At 33.9% G+C, this 16808-nt stretch overlaps 1 pseudogene; it reads right to left on the reverse strand.

The window, feature by feature from the left end:
- Nucleotides 1-488: 488 nt before the first annotated feature.
- Nucleotides 489-963, reverse strand: LOC141499180 (large ribosomal subunit protein uL11-like; annotated as a pseudogene).
- Between the last annotated feature and the right edge of the window lie 15845 nt (nucleotides 964-16808).

Consider the following 16808-nt stretch of genomic DNA (forward strand, 5'->3'; position numbering starts at 1 on the left):
CATATATCTGACTTAGGATACAAAATAGAATTATCCTGTGAAAGACATCAATTTCAATATATGGGCTCTGCCTACACTATTCTCTATTTCAATTCTGATAAACATTGGTTCATTTTAATATTTTGTGGAAAGGTAACCATCACAATTTGTAGCATTTTAAGCACTGTAATATTTGAAACTTCATCAAGTTAAAAAAAAGGACATTTTAAAATGTATGGAACTTGCTTGCATTCAATTGTAGTGATGATCATAAAGAGATTTTTGAACTTAATGTATTTCACTTTTAAATCAGTGTATGAAATCAGTTGTAACTCCAATGATTCAATGTAAAAATCATACATATCAAAGTGACAACACAGATTGCCTCCAGGAGTATATAATAAATCAATAAATTATCCAGGGAAATCAAATCCAGACAGTTGCCCAAACCCTATCCATTGATCAGAAATCACAATCTCCACAATTTCATGCTTTGAAGTGGTGGATCTTCATAATGCTGGGCATTCCACAGCTCCATTACTGACATCATGAGGATGTCTACCATCAGTGTTGCAGCCCACAGACAGGGCTGTTCTAAGGATCTCTTTAATAATTCCAGAGAATTCTTGTGCCAAGGATCGGTGCCTCATCTGTCAAGCAATATGGACAATCTCATCGAAAGTGAAGTTTCTACTGTGTATAATATTTTTCTGCTTCTTTCTATCTCAAGGAGGTTCCTTTAGAGCTTTGATGTCAAGGCCAAGGCAGAAGGTGCCACCTAAATCTGGGCCTGTCTGTTCTGAATGGTAGGTTTCACAGTAATCCTAAACCATTTCCAGTCACCAATTGCATTGGCAATGTCATCACCAACCTTTTTAGGAGGGGACCAATTTTGGGGGCCAGAGCTGATGTGGCACCAACTTCACTACCAGTGCACCTTAAAAACATGACTTTGATTTCATTAGGATCAAAGTTGGGAGGCATGGCTGTGAGGAAGGTGGAGCCTTGGTCTTCATGCTGTAGAGTGGCTGCTGGTGTCGGATGAACCTGGATTTGGGACTATGGAACGAAGTTGCACCTTCACCACCGCAAGCTGGAGCCAAAAGTAGAAATGAATTCTTTATCAGAAATTCAACTTGCAAAAATTTTCTACATTCCTTTTAATCGTTGTTGCATTGTTTATTTTGAGCAAAAGTTTTTTAATTTAATATAATCAAAATTATCCATTTTGGATTTTATAATGCTCTTTACCTCTTTATTTGGTCTTAAACTTCTCCCCTTTCCATAGAGCTGACAGATAAACTATTCCTTATTCTCCTAACTGGCTTGAGGTATCACCTTTTATGTCTAAATCTTATATCTACTTTGACCTAATTTTGGTATAGAGTGTGAAATGTTTGTCTATGCCTAGTCTCTGTCACTATCTCCCAGTTTTCCCAGGAGATTTTGTTAAAGTAAGGTTTCTTATCCAAGAATCTGGAGTATTTGAGATTATCAAATAGTAGAGTGCTATAGTCATTTATTTCTAATCAATCATTCTATTTCTTAGCCAGACCTAAATAGTTTTGATGACTGTTGCTTTATAATATAATTTTAGATCTGGTGTGGTTAGGCCATCTACCTTTAATTCCCTTGATATTCTTGATCTTTTGTTCTTCCAGATGAATTTTTTAGCACTATATTTTGCTCTTCCAGATGCTATTTTTTAGCTCTATAAAATAAATGTTTGGTAGTTTGTTTGAAATGGAATTGAATAAGCAATTTAATTTAGGTAAAATTATCATTTTTATTTTATTAGCACTGTCTGTCCATGAGCAATTGACATATTTCCAATTATTTAGATCTGATGCTATTTGTGTGAAAAATGTTTTATAATTGTTCTCACATAGTTTGGTTTGGCAGGTAGACTTCCAAGTATTTTATGTTGTCTACAGTTATTTGAATATTTCTTGCTATTGGGCTTTGTTAGTATTATACAGAAAAAAAACTGATGATTTGTGTAGGTTTACTTTATATCTTGCAACTCTGCTAAAGTCATTAATTTTTCCAGTAATTTTTGTTTTGGATTTTCTATGATTTTCTAAATATACCATAATAATATCTGCAAAGAGTGAGAGTTCATTTTCTCATTGTCTTTTCTTATTCCTTCAATTTCTTTTTCTCATTGCTAGAGCTAATATGTCTAATACAATGTTGAATAATGGTGATGATAGTAGTCATCCTTATTTTACCCCAATTTCATTGGGAATGTTTTTAGTTCTCCATACTGCATGTAATGCTTATTGATTTTTTTAGATAGATACTATTTATCATTTCAAGTAAAACTCTTTGTTCTCTAATGTTTTCTATAGGAATTGGTACTGTATATGCTTTATTTTGTCAAAACATTTTCAGAATTGATTGAGATGATCATTTTCTGTTAATATTGTTACTGATATTTGTGCTCGTAGTTTTCCTAATATTGAACCATCCCTGCATTCCTGGTGTAAATCCTGCATTATCAAGTGTATTTTCCTAGAGATAAATTGTTATAATCTCATTGCTAATATTTTATTTAAATTTTTACAACAATATTCATTATGAAAATTGGTCCATGATTTTCTTTCTCTGTTTTGAGTCTTCCTGGTTTAGATCTCAGGACCATAATGGAGTCATAAAATGAATTTGGCAGAACTCCACTGATTTTTTTTATATATTTTTATATAGAATTTGAATTAATTCTTCCTTAAATGTTAAATTCAATTGCAAATCCATCTATTCCTGGAGATTTATTGTTAGGGAGTTTCTAAAATGGGATTATATAATTATTTTTTTTCACTTCTGTTTCTCAGGGCATCTTATATTTTTATAAGCATTCAAGCCATTTCACTTAGATCGTCAGATTTATTGGCATACAGTTACACAAAATAGCTCTAAATCATTACTGCAATTTCCTCCTCATTAGAGTAAGTTCACCCTTTTCATTTTGAAGCTGACAATTTTATTTAAATCAAATTAACCAAAGGTTTGTCTATTTTATTGGTTCTTTCATAAAAGCCAACTCTTAGTTTTATTTATTAGTTCAATAGTTTTCTTAATTTTAGTTTTATTAAACTTTCTTTTGATTTTCAGAATTACTAATTTAATATTAATTGAGGATTTAAAATTTGTTCTTTTCCTAGATTTTTTTCATCTCCTTTTCCTCTATTTTATTCATGCAAGCATTTAGACATATACAATTACCCCTAATAACTGCTTTTGCTGTATCCCACAAGTTTTGATATTTTGTCTCACTATGTCATTGTATTGGACAAAATTATTAATTATTTCTATGGTTTGTTGTTTGATTCATTCATTCTTTAAAATTAGACTATTCTGTTTCCAATTAATTTTAGTCTATTTATTCATGACTCTTTATTACATGTGATTTTCTTTACATTTTGCATTTGATTGTAAGGTTTTATGCCCTAAATACATGGTCAATTTTTATGCAGATGCAAAGTACCACTGAGAAAAACAGAATATTTCTTTCTATCCCCATTCAGTTTTCTTCAGAGGTCTATCATATCTAACTTTTCTAAAATTCTGTTCACCTTATTTATTTATTTCTTGTTGATTTTGTGGTTAAATTTATCTAATTCTGAGAGAGATAGGTTGTGGTCCTATTTATGTCTTCTTGTAACTTATGTAGCTTCTCTTCTAAGAATCTGGATGTTATACTGCTTGGTGCATATATGTTTAATATTGATTTTTCTTCATTGGCTTTGGTACCTCTTAGGAAGATGTAGTTTCCTTCCTTTTTGCTTTTGCTTTGTCTGAGATAAGGATTGCTCCCCCTGTTTTTTTTTTTTTTTACTTCAGCTGAAGCATAATGTATTCTGCTTGAGTCTTTTACTTTACTCTGTATGTATAACTCTGCTTCAAATGTGTTTCTTGTAAATAACTTATTGTGGGATTCTAGCTTTTAATCCCCACTGCTATCTGCTTCCATTTTATGGGATAGTTCACCCATTAACATTCACTGTTATAATTAATAACTCTTTATTATCATCCATGATATCTTGTCTTTGTACTTTTCCCCCTCTCCTTTTCCCCTATCCCTCCTCAGCAGTATTTTGCTTCTGACTACCAGGTTCCCTCAACCTTTCCTTTCCATAAGTCCCTCCTGTCCTTTTCCTATTTCTCCTTTCATCTACTAATTTTCTGTAGGGTAAGAAACATTTCTACATCCAACTGAATGTACATGCTAGTCCCTCTTTGAGAGAAATCTAATGAAAATAAAATTCAAGTAATTCTTGCTCTCTCTACCTTCTTTCCTTCTACTGTAGATAAATCCTTTGCACCTCTTCATGTGATATAATTTGCCCAATTCTCTCTCCCCTTTCCTCCCTTTCTGCGAATTTATTTATTAATTTATTTATGATTGTATTTGTTTTTATTCAATACGTTATTTATTTATTTGGTTTTTACAAGACAATGGGGATAAGTGACTTGCCCAAGGTCACATAGCTAAGTAAGTATATCTGGAGGCTGTATTTGAACTCAGGACCTCCTGACTCCAAGGCAAGTTCTCTATCCACTGCACCACATAGCTGCCCCTCGATATACTAATTTATAAAAAAAAACATTTGCTAATTGAATTTTGTTAATTTTCAATATATTTGCTTTCCTTTCAAAATTATTTATTTAAAAACACTATTATGAGGTCTATATAATTTGCCAGTCTATCAAAGGGACCAAGGACACAAAATATTAAAAGTTGTTGATCTAATCTAACCCCTTCATTATATTTGATCCAGAGAGGTTGTGATTTTTCCAGTGACACATGTCACAAGTGCTCAGAGATGTATATTTCAATCCTCTGATTCTCAATCAAGAGAATCCAGATTTTGCCCTGCATTGACCCAAGATAATACTACAATGCAAAGGAGTTTTTAAACATAGAAAAAACTGAAGCATTCATGCAACAAGTGCTTACTTCAATTCCAGTTAAAAGTTTGAGAATATCTGCTCCTTGTGTTGGTTTGAAAGAGATGCTGTGATTGAGTTTAGATGATTTTAGAACTTCCTGCAATTTCTAAAATGAAGGTTCAAGCTAATTCAGATGCACTTTTCATACAATCAAAGAAAATGATAGAGATTAGAAAACAGTTTATAAATTCAAATATTTAAAACTACAGGGAACTTTATAGATCATTCATTCATCCTCCTTTAGAGGAAGGTAAGAGGGGCAATGGATAATACAGCTAGATTTGTAATTGGGAAGAACAGAGATCAAATGAAGCCTCTGTTAGGCTTAGTAACTTCATAACCTTGTGGTGATGGATTGGAATGCAGGTATCACTGTTGCCTGATCAAGCTCTAAGCACTCCACAATGTCTGCTACAGCTGCGTTCTTGGCTGTTGGAACAAATTGTTCTCATCTGCCTTTTCTAGCAGGGTAATATTCACAAGAATGATATAGATACCTCACTAACTCACCAGTGGTTTTAAGGATTATCCATTACCTTTGATGACCTGATTTAGTTCATCTGCCAAGACAATTTATGGGGGTGAAGGCATTGTGCATGCTTCTTGTAGGTACAGTTGAAAGTTGAACATCAAAGGTGAATGAGTAGTCCTGAAAAGGACTCAGCAAGCTCTCAAACCAGAGGTGCTAGCTCTCATTTTGTATATAGTATATAGTATATAGTATATAGTATATAGTATATAGTATATAGTATATAGTATATAGTATATAGCATATAGTATATAGCATATAGCATGTAGCATATAGCATGTAGTTTATAGTATATAGCATATAGCATATAGTATATAGCATATAGCATATAGCATATAGCATATGGCATATGGCATATAGCTTATAGCATATAGTATATAGTACATAGTACATAGTATATAGTATATAGTATATAGTATGTAGTATATAGTATATAGTATATAGTATATAGTATATAGTATATAGTATATAGTATATAGTATGTAGTCCTCCTTACTGGAAAAAAGAGGTACAAAAACTCACTAAAGCAAATAATTCTTTAAATATTAAATTTGGGCAGGTAGAAGTTAATAATCTCATGAGACTTCAAGACACAGTAAAATAAAGTCAAAAAATTTTTGAAAAATAGAAGAAAATGTGAAGTATCATCTTGGAAAAACATTGTATGGAAAATAGATCAAGAGCAAATAATTCAAGAATTATTAGATTAATAATGAATATATAATTAGATATAATTATCAGTTAATGTTATATAATTAAAAAATTATTATTTACTAGATTATATGAATTATATGGGGCAGTTAGGTAATATAGTGAATAGATAGGCCTAAAGTAAGCAGGGTTTGAGTACACCTCATATCTTAATAGGTATATGATCATGGGCAAATTATTATGCTTTCTTTGTCCTAGTTTCCTCATCTATAAAATGAACTGGAGAAGAAAATGACAAATCACTACAATATTTTTGCCAAGAAGACATAAATGGAGTAATAAAGAGTTGGACAGACTGAAATGACTGAACAAAAATTACCAGGAAAGAAATGATTTAAGAAAGAGTCTGGACATCATATTTCAAAAATTTATTAAGGAAAACTTCCATAATATCCTAGAACCAAAATAGAAATTGAAAAAAATAGAGTACTCACCACCCAAAAGCGGATGTAGGAGTGAGGCAATCATGCTGGGGTGATGTAAAAAAAATGGATTGGAGAGATGGGAAAGGGGAAATGAAAATGGTTTCACTTTTTTCCCCATTATCTTTAGGGAATTTAGATAAATTTATAAATATGAGTGATTCTTTAGTTGACAAATGGTGAAAGATATGAAGAGGTAGTTTTCAGAAGAAGTCAAAGTTATCAATAGTCACGTAAAAAAACAACTTTATATCACCACCAATTAGAGAAATGCAAATTAAAGCAATTCTGAGATACTGCCTCACACATCAGATTTGCTTATGCGACAGAAAAAGAAAACATGCTGGAGGGGATGTGAAAAAATTGACATACTAATGCACTGCCAGTGAAGTTGTGAACTAGTCTGACAATTTTGGAAAACAATTTAGAACTATGTTTAAAGGGTAAGTAAACTGCGTGTACCCTTTGACCCAGTAATACCAGTACCAGGCTTTTATCCCAAAAAGATCAAAGAAATGGAGAAATAATTAATTTTTTTTCAAAAATGCTTATAATAACTCTTTTTGGTGGCAAAGAATTGGACAATTAAGGATGCCCATCAATTTGATAATGGCTTAATAACCTATGATATAGAATACTATTATGTCATAAGAAATGTTGAGCAGGATGACTTTAGTGAAATGTGGGAAAGCACATAAATTGATGCAAAGTAAAGTGAGTAGAACCAGGAGAACACTTTGTACAGTAATAGCAATATTGTTAGGACAATCAACTTTGCAAAACTCAGATATTCTGATCAAGGTGTTGAAAGATAATTCCAAAATACCTATGATGAAAAATGTTGCCCACTCTTTTTTATTATTTTCATTATTTTTTAAAAATAGATTTATTTTTTAGGGGTGGTTAGGTGTTACAGTGGATAGAGCACCAGCCCTGGAGTCAGGAGTAGCTGAGTTCAAATCTGTCCTTAGACACTTAATAATTACCTAGGCCTTGTGCAAGCCACTTAACCCCATTTGCCTTGCAAAAACCTATCTATCTATCTATCTATCTATCTATCTATCTATCTATCTATCTATCATCTATCTATCTATCTAATATATCTTTTCAACTACATGCAAAACTAGTTTTCAACATTCATTTTTTGGAAGATTTTGAGTTCTACATTTTTTCCTTTCCTTCTTTTCCTGTGCCTTCTCCTTGACAGAAAATAATATGATGCAGGTAATACATATAATACTGTGGTAAAAATTTCCATTATTAGTCATGTTGTGACAGAAGAATCAGAACAAAAGGGAACAAAACATCATGAAAGGCAAAAAAAAACTAAATGTAAACATAAACTACATTGTAAAAATGGAAAAAAGTATGATTTGGTCTGCATTCATACTCTGTATTTATTTCTATGGATGTGGATGATATTTTCCATCACAAGTCTTTTAGAATTGTTGTACTGTCCAACAATTGATCATCACACAATGTTGCTGTTATTTGTACAATGGTTCTTCTCACTCTTCTCAATATCAGTTCAGCTAAGTCTTTCCAGGCTTTTCTGCAGTTTTCCCATTTTTGATTTTTAATAGAACTATATAATACTCCATCACATTCATATACCACAATTTGTTCAACCTTCCCTAATTTATGGGCATCCCCTCAATTTCCAATTCTTTCCCACTACAAAAAGAGCTTCTATAAATATTTGTGTACATGTAGATCTTTTTTGCTTTTTTTGATCTCTTTAGAATACAGAGCCAATATTGGTGTTGCTGGATCAAAGTGTATCCACAGCAACGTTGCCCTTTGGGCATTTTTCTAAATTGCTCTCCAGAATGATTGCTTCAGTTCACAACCCCATCAACAATATATTAGAGTCCCCAGTTTTGACACCTCCCTGTGAGCTTTGATCATTTTCTTTTTCTTTTTTCTTTTTTTGCTATATTGGTCAGTCTGGTAGTAAAACAACCTCAGAGTTGTTTAAATTTACATTTCTCTAATCAATAATGATTTGGACCATTTTTTATTATGACTTAATTATAGTTTTAATTTCTTCATTTGAAAATTACTTATTCATATCCTTTTACCATTTACCAATTGGGGAATGACATGAATTCTTATAAATTTGATCTGGTTTGCTAAATATTTTAGAAATAACTCCTTTATCAGAAACCCTAGCTGTAAAAGTTGTTTTGAATCTTTCTGTAAGAGAAATGATCTCACAAGAATAATTGAAATGATATTGGTTGATTTTTCAAGGAAGGTTTAGGAGAGAACTCAGAAGTAAGCATTTTTAAGAGGTTACATTTTTTACATGTATTTGGGAAATATTTAACAAAATTAATTTAAAAAATTAATCCCTTTATAACTAATTTCTTTCCTTATTTTTTACTTTCACTTTATATCTTATTTTATTCTCTGAACAAGAACACAGAAAAGCAGTTTTCCTCTTTTAATGTTAGGAGAAAGAGCTCAAATCTCTTTATATAAATCTGGTGACCTAATCACTTTTGACTATACTTTGGGATATTATTTTATTATCTCTTGAAAATTTAGTCTGAGGATGGCATTCTTTTTGGTACAACAAAAGCACCATTTACAGAAACAAATGTCAAACAATCCAAATATGGAAATAGCATTATTTGACAGGAAAAACTGAGCTGTGGGAAGTCTGGTATATGGCAAAGACTACTAGATTCAGAACAAATTGAGACCTGTTTTAAAGTCCTGCATCTGATTGTTGATACCTGAATCACCACGGGCAAAGAACTGACAATCCTTTCAGCCTTAATTTCCAAAATGATAAAATAAGGGAAAATAATTCTGGGAGGCCAAAATGAAATCAAGGTCACATAGCACTCTTCATACGTGTGTGTGTTGTGTGTGTGTGTGTGTGTGTGTGTGTGTGTGTGTGTACCTCTTGCATTATCTGCTCTAGGATTGGCAAAGAAGGAAATAGTTAAGGACCTAAAGCAAGCAGAGTTTGCTTACTGGATCTATCAACTTGCTAATTATTTCTTTTTTTCCAAATGTGTGTTGGAAAAGCCATTTAAAGCTTCCTTTCTTAGCTTCCTTGTTGCAAAGATTTTATTCTCTGATATTCACCCTCCATCAGTAACTTTAACCCTGAAAGATAGAAAACATTTCAGACTTATTATGCAATATGAGTCTTCATGTGTGAGACTAGATGTTCTATTGTTTTCTAAGTTAAATCAAAGAGATCATGCCTCTTAAGACTATCTGCCTCTATGCTGTTACCTTTGCAATATATGCAGGACATCACAAGGCTTCCTTCTACCAAGATGCAGGGAACAGTCTCAGAGTGAGGGGGGACCTAAGGGAATTCCATAAATAGTGTCTCTCTTTACTCACCAAATCATTATTGAATTAATGTTCATGATTTTTCCTTTAACAAATTTAGTTTTAGTCTACTTTTAAGTCAACTAGTTTGACTGATTTTATTGAAATAATTAACCTGATTTTAGTCATAATCTCTACCTGCAGTTAGTAAGTGAACAAGAATTCATTAAGTACCTCTTGTGTGTTAGACAGTGAAAACTGTCTTCAGTTTGAAAATTCAAGACTTTTCATTTACCCAGGGGAAACGGCACACATAAAATGGACATAAGATAATTTGGAAGTAAAAACACTAACAGCTAGGGATGGATCATGAAAAGCATTAAGCTGAAGAAATTTATTTGAGATGAAATTTAAAGGAAATTGGAGATTGTAAGGAAGAGGGGTGTATTTAAGGAAGACAAGGAAGCTAGGCAGTGTAAAGATATGGAAACTGGGGATAGAGTACCATGCAAGATGAATAAAAAAGGCTGGTTTGCTTGGGCTAATTACTCTGTGTTTTTGTGTGTGTGTTTGTGTGTGTGTGTGTGTGTGTGTGTGTGTGTGTGTGTGTGTGTGTTTGTAAGGATCTAATGAGCAAATAGACTGGAAAAGGTTGATTTGGGTTAGATTACTTTGGATTTTAAATGCCAAAAAGAAGAGTTCATAGTTGATCCTAGAGGTAATAGGAAATCATTTATTCAATGAATTTATTGAAGGGGGAGGTTAGATATACACTTTAAGACAACCACTTTACCAAAAGTAGAGGTTAGATTGGAGTTCAGTGAGATTTAAGAAAGGAAGATTTTTAACAGAAGGTTATTACAAAAGCCATCGAATTAGAGTGATGTCTGTGTGAATGGAAAGGGAAAAAAAACTGAAAGAGAGGGAAGGGACAAAATTTAACAGCAAAAATAACAACATCTAACATTTATATAGTGCTTTAAGATTTTCAAAACACTGAAAATCTGACCTTATTTTATTCTCATAACAATTCTAGAAGATGGGTACTATTATTATTATCCTCATTTTATGAAAGGAAATTGAGGCATTCAGAAATTAAGTGAAGTACCCATGGTCACATAGCTATTTGGTATGAGGCAGGATTTGAATTCGGGTCTTCTAGATCATCTAGTGTGAGGGCTTGCCAAGCCCTTTTTGGACTGCTTATCTACCTTTAGTGTTTACCCAATTCACACAACTCTCAATTGTATCTCCAAGCAGTCACAGCCTGGCAATCATCTAGGAATACAGGGTAAACCAGGTTGAAGGTAACTGACAGACCTCAAACCTGCAGGTGAATTAAGGTCAGGTCACAACTTTGTCTAGAGGAGCAGTTGGTTGAGAACAATGTGTTCAAATGACCAACGAATGCAGCTGAAGCAGGTACTGTGGAGGGTTTATTGCTTGGTCAGTTATAGAAGCCAACACAGTCATCCTTTGCATCCCGAGCTATCTTCAATCTCCTTGACTTTTGTCTTATAAGTGAACTTCAACGACTCAGGAAACGGCAAGGTTGATGGCTTTGTTGAACTCTGCATCAAGTTAATCCATTTGACACAGTTAAACTGTCATCCATGATATTACTGATCCTCTTTAAAAATGAAGAGCAACCACCTTTTACTTTATTGACTGTGTCATCTAGCTACCTTATGATATAAAATGAATATGTAGAGGGAATTGAGGATAACAATGAATTTGTATACCTGGGTGATTGGAAGGATGATGGTACCCTAAAAAAGAGAGGTATTGCTATTTAGAAAGTTAAAAAGCAATAAGGAAATTGAGAAGAAAGTTACTAATTTTTTATTAAAGATATTATTTGAGTTTTATAATTTTCCCCCAATCTTGCTTCCCTCCCCATACCCACAGATAGCACTCTGTCAGTCTTTACTTTGTTTCCATGTTGTACCTTGATCCAAATTGGGTGTGATGAGAGAGGAATCATATCCTTAAAGAGAACAGAATTCTCAGAGGTAACCAGATAAGACAATATGATATCTGTTTTTTTTCTCCCCAAATTAAAGGGAATAGTCCTTGTACTTTGTTCAAACGCCACAGCTCCTTATCTGGATACAGATGGTACTCTCCTTTGCAGACAGACCAAAATTGTTCCCAACTGTTGCACTGATGGAAGGAACAAGTCCTTCAAGGTTGAACATCACTCCCATGTTGCTGTTAGGGTGTACAGTGTTTTTCTGGTTCTGCTCATCTCACTCAGCCTCAGTTCATGCAAATCCCTCCAGGTTTCCCTGAAATCCCGTCTCTCCTGGTTTCTAATAGAGCAATAGTGTTCCATGACATACATATACCACAATTTGCTAAGCCATTCCCCAATTGAAGGACATTTACTGGATTTCCAATTCTTAGCCACCACAAACAGGGCTGCTATAAATATTTTTGTACAAGTAATGTTTTTACCCTTTTTTCCCTCATCTCTTCAGGGTATAGACCCAGTAGTGGTATTGCTGGATCAAAGGGTATGCACATTTTTGTTGCCCTTTGGGCATAGTTCCAAATAACTCTCCAGAAGGGTTGGATGAGTTCACAGCTCCACCAACAGTGTAATAGTGTCCCAGATTTCCCACATCCCTTCCAACAATGATCATTATCCTTCCTGGTCATACTGGCCAATCTGAGAGGTGTGAGGTGGTACCTCAGAGAAGCTTTAATTTGCATCTCTCTAATAATTAATGATTTAGAGCATTTTTTCATATGGCTATGGATTGCTTTGATCTCCTCATCTGTAACTTGCCTTTGCATATCCTTTGACCATTTGTCAATTGGGGAATGGCTTTTTGTTTTAAAAATATGACTCAGTTCTCTGTATATTTTAGAAATGAGTCCTTTGTCAGAATCATTACTTGTAAAGATTGTTTCCCAATTTACTACTTTTCTTTTGATCTTGATTACATTGGTTTTACCTGTGCAAAAGCTTTTTAATTTAAGGTAATCGAAATCATCTAATTGGTTTCGAAAGTTGCTATTTTTTGAGGGAAAAGATAAAGAAGTTGAAGATAAGTCCTAGCATTTTACATTATTGAACAACCAAGGCTTCAGTATGGATGCTAGGAATTTAGAGAAAGACCTGGTCTTTGATGACTAGTTATATCATTCAGCTGTCAAAAAGAGAGGGAAAAAAAGAAAAGTATCTTGAAATTTAGTTAGGAGCTTCTAATGATCCTGACTTTTACGGCAAAAAAAATGGTTATTATTCTCTTAATAAAACCATACATAAATGGCTTACTGACTGATAGAGATTCTTATTCCCTTGGGCTAGAACTTGATAATAAATTCTTGATTGTTTTTTTGCTTCCAGTCTCTTTCGTGTTGTATCTAGTCATTCCAAAGTTGTGAAATTGATATTCTTGAAGTACAGATCTGACAAGTTCGCATCCTTGATCAAGAACCTCTAATAGCTTTCTATTATACCCTCTCTTTGGCATTTAAAGACTTCTAACCTATCTTTCCAGATTGATTTCACATTAGTCTCAAAGACAATTTACCTACTTGCTGATAATCCAAAAATAACATTCCATTCTTCTACTCCAAGGCTTAGTAGGGTGGTCCCTTCAGATGGAAATGCTTTCCTTCCTAATCTCTGTTTTGGGGATCTCTTGATTCCTTAGAAGCTCCCATACCTTCTCCTTCAGGAAGGCTTTTTTTTTTGTTGCTTTTGCCTTTTGAAAGGCAATGGGGTTAAGAGACTTGCCCAAAGTCACACAGCTAGGTAAATAGTAAATGTGTGAGTCCGAATTTGAACTCAGGTCCTCTCAACTCCAGGACCAGTGCTTTAGCCACTGCAACACCTAACTGCCCCTGGAAGTCTTTTAAGATTATTCCAGTTGGTAGTGTTCCACTTTGCAACTAAAATTTACTTGGTATTTGCACATATATTATCTGTGTAGCTGCTTCCAGCCCATACCAGAGAATAAAGTCTTTGAAGTTGATGCAATTCTTTTTTGGTTTTGCATTTTTTAAAGGTATTTAGGATTAAGTGACTTGCCCAGGATCATGCTAGCAAAGTTCTCCTGACTCCAAGATTGTGCTCCATGCACTGTGTTGCCTAGGTGGGAGGGGGGTGGCAGCATTTAGTTTTTTGACATTGCATTCTCATTGTTTCTCATAGTACATATTATACAGTAGATACTTGGTGAATTTTAATTAATTGATAGAGTTAGGGAGAATAGGAAATGCCAGAAGGAAAGCAAACAAACAGACCTCTCTACCAAAACAATGTGACACCTTCACTGCAATTAGTCTGAACTTAAGTGATTTACCTAGGGTCACACTGCTAGTATGTGTCAGAGAAAGAACTTGAAATGATATCTTTCTCGCCAGTTTTCTAACCATGTTGATGTCCTGTGTTGCATTGAATAGAATTAGGATAGAACCCTAGAATTTAGGAGGCAAAGAAAATGAATTACTGATGTGGGACTTGGGATGTGCAGCTGGCACAGGCCATCTCAGATGAAGTGGATGTCCAAATACCCTGGATTCTTCATAGTTTGGCTTAGACATTATTCCTTGAAATGCAAGAGCAATTTAAAGAAAACCCCCCAAGCACCCACTTACTACTTTCTTCACCAGACTCCAAACACATCATGTAGCTATAATCCCATAATACTTTAGAAGTACAATATACTGGAAGTGTACATTATCTATGCTGTATCTGTGGAGAAACCATTAATAATTAGGATGAATCATGGAAGACTTCCTACATGAGAAAAGTTAATCAATAAACATTTATTAAGCATCTACTTTGACAAGTACCATGTTAAATACTAGGGACACAAAGGGAAGCAAAAAATAAAGAGCTTGTTATGTTGTGGAGAAGAAAGCATGTAGTCAAATATATAGAAAGCAAGCCATATACAGGATAAATAGGAAATCATTAACTAAGAGAGAAGGCACTGGAATTGAAGCCTTTTAGTTGGACTTTAAAGAATGAATACAATTTAGCAGGGAAAGAGAAGGTGGAAGAGAAGATTTTCAGAATAGTTACAGCTAAAGTAAAGGTAAAGACAGGAAAGTATAGGGCACATTTGGGGAAGGGAGTAAAACAGTTTGATGAGATTAGAGTAAACAGAAAGGAAAATTGTGAGATGGCTAGAAGATAGGAAGTGTCAAATTGTGGGGGATTTTTAAATGTCAAGCAAAGATATTTATTTCTAAAGTGGATCACTGAAAAATTTTTAGCAGAGGACTGGCACAACCAAGTCTGTGTATAATTAAGATTAGCCTGGTAGCATGAAAATAAAATTAGAGGCAATATAACATTATAGAATCTCATGTCAAAATATCCTCACAACTCCTCTAATCATAGGATTATTCATCTAGAATTGGGATGAACATCAAATGTCATATAGTCCAACTCCATTTCTATTTTAAAGATGAAGAGACTGAGGTCCAGAGATGTTAAACAATTTGCCTTTGATCACACAGCTAGTGTATGAGGCAAAACTTGAACACAGTCGTTCTGTCTCCAGTACTAATGCTATATCTACAACAATAGTTGGTAATTTAGAACTGAACATCTGTAAAAAGTAGGAGAAATAAATGTGTTTTTTTTTCACCAAAAGAAGATATTTATTAGAAAATAGTGTTTTTGAGTAAGTGTGCCCTGGTTACAGGAAAAGTTTGATTTTTTAAAAAAAAATTGTAATTAGGTTCCAGCACATGGCAACCTGGCATTGCATTCTCCATTCTCCCTCTCTGTTTCTTTGTGTCACTCTGACTCTCTCTCTCTCTCTCTCTCTCTCTCTCTCTCTCTCTCTCTCTCTCTCTCTCTCTCTCCCTCACCCTCACCCTAACCCTAACCCTAACCCTCTCTGTTATGATTCAGTTTGGAATTTAACCAGAGCTATTAAAAATGAATGGCAATGAGATGGCTCAGAAGATGGACCTGGGCTTGGAGTCAGGAAGAACTGAATTCAATGTCAGTCTCAGATACTTACTACCTGTGTGACTCTGGACAAATCATTTAACCATATTTACCTCAGTTTCCTCACATGTAAAATGAATTGGATAAGGAAGTAGCAAACCAATTCATTAACTTTGTCAGGGAAGCCACAAGGTCACAAAGATTCAGACACAACTGAAAAGATTGTTCAACAAAAATTAGAAAGGAACAAGTGTTGCATCAAGGCATACATGCCTTTGATTTAGAAATAATTCTGGATGGATATTTTAGGTTTCCTATGTTTTTCTCATTATTTACTATATCAAATATCTGTCAGAAGATGGAAGTCTCTTTGTTGACTGCTTTGGGTAATTCACTCTAACATCTAAATTGCTAATTTATAACCTAGTAAGACTAATATCTGAGAAGAGGAAAATTTAAAAGATGCTATGATCACTGTCAGAGTCCAGATTACAGAGGTGAAAGATTAAATAACCACTCAAGCTTTCCAATTTAAAATAATACTAGCTGGCATTTTTATAGCACTTTAGGTTTTCAAGGTGTTTTATATGCATTATCCCATTTTATCTTCACAACAACCATGTGAGCCAGGTGTTATAGCTATTATCATCATCATTTTACACATGAAGAAATAGCCTCAGAAGATTAAGTGACTCATTCATGATCTCAGAATTGGTTGCCAGATGAGAGATGTGAAGCCTACTGAGAGATTGTGATAGTTATGTTAAGCTACTGACTCCTCTGTTTTAGTTGTTCTGTTAATGCATTCTGTAAGTCTTTTGCATCTCAGCATTTTTTTTGGATGTAGAAAATAAATATTTGCTCTATGGCTGTTTCATATTTTATGTTGAGCACCTTTGTGCTTTCTCCTTTTGGGGGAAATTATAGATGTGAACCTAAACAAGCTTTAAATAATTTGTTTCCTGGTAAAAATAGGAGAGCAATTTAATGAGTCAAGGAGTAT

This window comes from Macrotis lagotis, chromosome X, assembly GCF_037893015.1.
Source record: "Macrotis lagotis isolate mMagLag1 chromosome X, bilby.v1.9.chrom.fasta, whole genome shotgun sequence".
In the NCBI taxonomy this organism is placed as follows: Eukaryota; Metazoa; Chordata; class Mammalia; order Peramelemorphia; family Peramelidae; genus Macrotis; species Macrotis lagotis.